Source organism: Alligator sinensis, unplaced genomic scaffold (assembly GCF_000455745.1).
Source record: "Alligator sinensis unplaced genomic scaffold, ASM45574v1 scaffold400_1, whole genome shotgun sequence".
Classification (NCBI taxonomy): domain Eukaryota; kingdom Metazoa; phylum Chordata; order Crocodylia; family Alligatoridae; genus Alligator; species Alligator sinensis.
Window position 1 is genome coordinate 1,398,692 of NW_005841897.1, and position 5,854 is coordinate 1,404,545.

A 5,854-nucleotide genomic window follows, 5' to 3' on the forward strand; every position below is an offset into this window, starting at 1 on the left:
GGGGGGGGGGGTTATGGGGGTATGTGCCCCCCCAGATTTGTGTGCGAGGCAGGAGCAGGCTGCCCACTGCAGGCTCAGGCTCTCTGCCCTGCTGCCCTCTCCTTGGGGCCTCTGCAGCTCGGCAGGCGGGACCTGGCACAGCAGGACAGAACAAGGCGGGGAAGCTCAATGCTACTGCTGCGAGCCCTGCGCTGCCATGGCAAGGTGCCCCCTGCCCATCCAGCAGCAGCAGAGGCGGTGGCACAGTTATGTCCCTCGGTCCTGCTGGGCAGACAGGGTGCCTCACCATGACAGTGCAGGGCTCCCAGTAGCGGCACTGAGCTTTCCTGCCCTGCTCTGCCCTGTCCTGCCACGCCAGGTCCCACCTGCTGGGTCCCAGAGGCCCCGGGGGAAGGGGACCAGGGTGGGGAGCCCCAGGCCACAGAAGGCAGCTCACATTTCCACACACCGCCTCCTGCCGGGGAGAGGGAGCCAGGATCTGTGCTCCAGTCTGCTCCACGGGTGGTAGCCAGGGCTCGGGGCAGGGGGCTGCAGACCCAGGTCTCTAGCCTCGTAGCCCAGGCAGCTGGGAGCCCCATCCAGCAGGGCTGGGGGAGCAGGAGGCTGTGGGTGGGGAGTGAGGGGCAATGGCATGGGCAGGGCTCCGGCATATCAGGGCTGGTCAGTGCCACAAAGCAGTGGAGGGGACAGCCACAGCTAGACCCGCATCCTGGAGGGGGAAGGGGGAGCTCTGACTTTCCATGATGAAAAAATCCAAAATCAAATGCCGAAATGTATTTAGGAATTTATTTTATTATAGTGGTTGAGGCACTTCCAAATTGTTTTAAAATTGTAAATATATCAATCAAATATTGTGTTTAACTAATACTGATATATATAGTGGCATTTCATTTTAATTACGGAAAAAGCGTGGCTCCGGGGGTTTTTAATCGGAGAATTTGCAATTTTTAAACAGAGAATACCAAGATCCCTGATGATCACTTATACCGATTTTATGTATTATTTCTGTCTGGGAAAACATATTGTGTTACCTTAGTGAAATATGAGAAATCTGCAGATAGTGTGAACAGCTATCATATTTGGAGAGACTTAAGTATATGAACAAAGCAAGGATGCATGATCAATAAAGAAAGCCAGTGGCAAATTATTTCCTGATAGGGAAAGGTCTTTGATTTGATCAGGCGGCCCAGGATACGAAGCGTTCCCTTCCGACCTCCACAGACCACCTCCGTTCATCGCACAGCAGGGAAATGTTTTGAGATGTGTGGAGTTACTTGGGAAATTGGATCTAGTGAGTAGGGACTGTCTCTGAATGGCCTCGGAGAAAATGCACGGTTGTCACCTGGGTCAAAGCAAACCATTCAAATTCTTGGAAACAGATCGAGGGGGGAAATATTTCTGCCTCAATCTTCCACATGTTATTCGGTTACTGGAGAGATTCTTAGCTTCCCTGATCCTACAGCTCATGTATTCTCCAGCCCCACCTAATGCACCGCAGCCAGCCTCCCTCCCACGCCATGCATGGCCCTTCACTCGGTCTCCCTCGTGATCCTCTTGCCAGGCCTGCGGCAGGCTCCCGGGCTAACCCAGCACAGCGCCATGATGGAAGTAGCAGAGCCATGTTCTTCCGAGCTCCCTCTCGGTGCCGAGCTAAGGTGGCTCTGCTGCTTCCAGTTTGGGAGCTGGGACACGTAGAGCGTCCTGATGTCACTGCCTGGCCTGGGGTTCGAGACAGGGCTCAGTTGTTGCAGTGATGTGTTTGATGTGGTTCAATGATTGTTCAGTTCTTTTGCTATCTTAGCACAGCACTGGGGTGCAGCACGTGGCCACAAACAAGATGGAAAAGGCAGCTCAATGCAATCCAAGTATTTCAATACTGTACTGCCTTTCAGGAGCTGATGATGCTTTACACTTGAGTAGCCGGTGATTCGCACCTAAAGGGACCCTGGGAAACCCAAACTTGGAGTGATACTGAATAGCTGACTCGCCTGATGTGCAACTATAAATCCCCATGCAGTGCAATGGTAGTATGACAGAGTTTACGCAGCTCACAGTGCGAGTCAAAAGCTCTGAGAAACAAGGATATGTCAAGCAAATGATGCATCAGCTAAAAGTCTTGGAGGATTTTCCGGAAAATAATTGTTCTGATACTAAGTGTCCTGACTGGGGCTACGGAGTTGGCAGATCAGCTGGACCGTCAAGCTCATTCCCTACAGGAATGCAAACTAAAAGGTAGAAGGGCCGGTTTAGGGGCCACAGATGATCCCTTCAATAATCCAGGAAAGAACTGCAAAGTTGTTGTTTTCTATTTTGTGTTGGATCCTGGTGCACACCTGCCTAAAGATTTTCACAACACCACGGGTACTGTTGGCTGTGCAGCTTTTTGCATAATCCCTGAAACATCCCAGATGCCCCACAAAGGATTACAACAGCAGTGCATTGTTTTAAGCAAAGCATTGGAAGATGGGACAGGCAGGTGAAGAGAGATCCTCTGACATAAATGGGCTGGATCTTTGCAACGAACTTCACGCTCTTGGCAGGCATTTAAAACTGCAGGACACCCAAAAGCCACGTTGGATTTTATGGGCAAAAGTAAGCTTTTGTTCTTATTTCCAAATGCATCCATTGCACTCGGGACTCCATTAAGCCCGTCTATTGCAAAGAGAGAATGGTTTTCAAAATTTAAGATTATGGACCTCTTTGCTTTCTACAGTAATTCAGTCCTGGTTGGTGGGTTTTGCTCTTATTTCAGTTGTGGAGAGCATAGATCTGAAAAAGGGCAACTACAAATGAGTGTGTTTTGAAGAAAGAAAAGTGAAATTCCCTTAAAAAAAATACTGCTAGTCCCAAATCCTTGTGAACAAAGGTTTGGAAGGATTGGTGGGGTGGTTGATTTTCAAGTTCTTCACTGGGTTCCTACTAACATAATCTTCTGTAGACAAGTGTGAGGAATCCAGTTCTTGTACTATTTTACTGGTGCATTAGAAAGTTAATGGAAGAGGGTTTCTAGAAATCCTTCCTTCCTGCCCTAGAAAACAGACTGGAGCGAGCACAGATTGCAGCCAGAATCCAGATGACACTGCCAGGAGCGGCCTCAACAGGAGGTCTCCACCAGGGAGTGCAGAGTAATGAAGGGAAGGTGAATCCAGCGTGGCCCTGGCCCTGAAAAGAGACCTTAGGCCTCTTGGGTAGCGAAGCAGTCTAGCTGCAGCAGCTCAGGTCTCTGCTCTGGCCAATTTAGTCTGCAAGAGCAGAGAGACTCCAATTAAGCCTAAGGAAAGTTAGACAGGTCTCGGATGTCCCTTGGTCTTGCCTTCGAAAATTTGACAGCTGGCAGCAGTGGAGGTAAGGCAGGGTAGGCCAGAGCAGACGGTGGGGTGGTTTGCATGAGTGCCCACCCCAGCATCCTTGCTCCCATGCTGGGTTGCATGCTGGCATGTTTCTACCTTGGCAGCGGCAACCTGCTGGTTGAGTTGATACTGGTCCATGGTATCTCTGCTTCAAGCCTGTTTCCTAGATGACTAAGCTGGGAGAGGGTGACCCCAATACGGAGGTCTCCCTTCCCTAGACCAAGGTGGGCACGGTCTGAGAAAGACGCTTAGCAAACTGTAACACAGACCACAGGTGAATGTACAGAGCTGAGGGGAAATTCATTCCTTGGCCACAAAAGTAGTGACTGGTTAGAGCCAGGGACCAGCAGGGTTATTTGGGGATGAGGTTTCCTCCCTCTCCTGATCTGATGCTGAGCAGGAACTGATTCCAGTGTCCATATAATCCAAGATCGACCCTGTCACTAGTTAACCAGCTCCTCCTCCAGCGTCTCTGATGGATGCAGCAATCACTACTACCGCTGCTTTAATCGCACTTTGTTTTTCCACCTCAGGAGCTGCTGCGAGGTGGAAAGTTTGCAGGGGTTTCAACAAGCAGCCGTTGAACAGGAGCAAGATGAAAACGCCTCCAACACCAGTCAATGTTTCCAATCACAGTGAGTTTTCTTTAGCAACCTGTGACTTAAAACACTGTCAGCCTCTCTCCAAAAAAATTCCCCCTCGGCTGTTGAGTCAGTGCAGCCACATCCTTGCCAAAGCCCTGCTGCTCCTCGGAGCAATGGCAAGGCAGTAAAAATACAGCTCTGACTCCAACTGCAACTTGAACCATAGTTCGTGTTCCACATCCGTTGCACAGCGGCCCGCTTGCCTCTCTCTGCTCCGCCAGGGCTCCTAGCAGGCTGCTATTTTTAAAGGGTAATTAGTAACCAGGGTTTCACCACCTCTCATCCACTGAGTGTTGGTGTTGTTTGGTCTCTCGCCTCAGCTGCCCCACACGGTCTTGGCTCGTCATCAGGTTTCCAACAGGAAACTTGGCATAAGTCACCAGCCCTCCGTATCCTCCCACTGAAATCCCATGCCAGCCCTGAGCGATGCTGGGACTGTCTGGCCTCCAGTCTCCTTGGCTGGCTGGTTAACCCTTTCCAGCAGGTGTCTGTGCACAGCTGCCACTGCAGAGCAGACAGCTGTCATTGCTTGCTCTTGCGAAGGGTAGGGAAGTAACCAAATTCGTCAGACACTTCTGCCTGGGGCTCCTTTATGGGGTTGACTGCCCTCGCCTCCTAGTGCCTTTGACCGGGGCTAAGGGGGCTCAGCATCTTGCAGCACTGTCCCTTCGATATACACCATGTCCTGACTAATGCCCTCTGACAGGGTTTCCTCTGCACAGTTAGGAGTGGCCTCAGCTACATCAAATTGAAACAGGCCCTGTGGTTCTCGGGGACTGGATGCAGCCCCAGTGTCAGTACCTTGACGGGGAGCCAGGGGAGGAGCGATGTGTCATTACAAGACAAGCCAGCATTGGGCTCTTGGGGCCTCAAGTGGACGCCAAGGCAGGAGCTTCTCCCTCCTCCCACCTGCACAGTGACCAATATCCGTTGCTGCTCCGTAGGTACAATGACTTCATTCAGCCCGGCGGGATGTCTTATCCCCATGGCAATTGCTGGGATGGCTCACCCCTAAAGCTGGGCCTAAGGCCAAGCTCTGGCCCCATTCCCAGCTTTGCTGCAGTGGAAGAGGGAATGAGCTCGCAATTGCCTTGTCCTACCTCCGTTCCCTGTGTGCCCTTGTCCTAGCTCCGTGCACGTGGGCTCTGGGATGGAAGCACGTGGACCATCCCGTTGTCTCCCTGCTGGTGCAGGAACAAGCACAGTCCTTGGGTGGGCATCTTCCCACAGCCGGGCCTCCCCTGTCTGCACATCCCTCAAGCCCCTGAAGCTAGAACAATCTGTGGGAGGCAGAGGCCAACATTGGCGCAGAGGCTCCTTCCCCCACAACATGTGCACGGCTGACATCCCGAAGTACTCGTGCCATGGCAAGCCAGCTTCATTCCAGTCATGCTCTGTCTCTTCCTCTCTGCAGGTCTCAGACCGGTAAATGCCGCATTGAGATGCTGACGTTGTAGGGCAGTGACCGTGCCAGCTCCCTGGCCGGCTGCAGCGTGGTGAAGTGCTTCGTAACGAGCTGCGTACCAGCTCTGGCTGGCCTCTAGCAAGGGTTCCTTTGGGCCTGGGTGTCGGGTGGTTTTGCCCCCCCACAATGTGCAGTGGCAGCTAATGTGAGGAGAACGGCCCCTGCTTTACCCTAGCCCGGCTCCCCACCTATTGGGAGCAACACCCTGGGAGGAGAGGGGACAGTGGTGTGAAACCAGCTCCTGCTCTGCCATTTTCCTCTCTCTGAGCAGCGAATGGTGAATGACAGGGTGTGCCGGGAGTGTTCCCGTTTAGGGGTAGAAGAGGCCAGTGCAGCTGAGCGGTGTGATTCTCTTGCTCAAGCAGCAGGCAGGCAGGGGAATATAATTCATTCCT

The 5,854-nt window shown here is 52.4% G+C and overlaps 1 long non-coding RNA gene across 1 annotated transcript; it reads left to right on the top strand.

Annotated features, from left to right (window-relative positions):
• The first annotated feature begins 733 nt into the window (after window positions 1-733).
• On the top strand, window positions 734-5,848 carry LOC112549343. Its single transcript, XR_003092752.1, has 3 exons — window positions 734-2,592; window positions 3,884-3,985; window positions 5,409-5,848. It is a non-coding gene; the product is annotated as an uncharacterized LOC112549343 (long non-coding RNA).
• The last annotated feature ends 6 nt before the right edge of the window (window positions 5,849-5,854 follow it).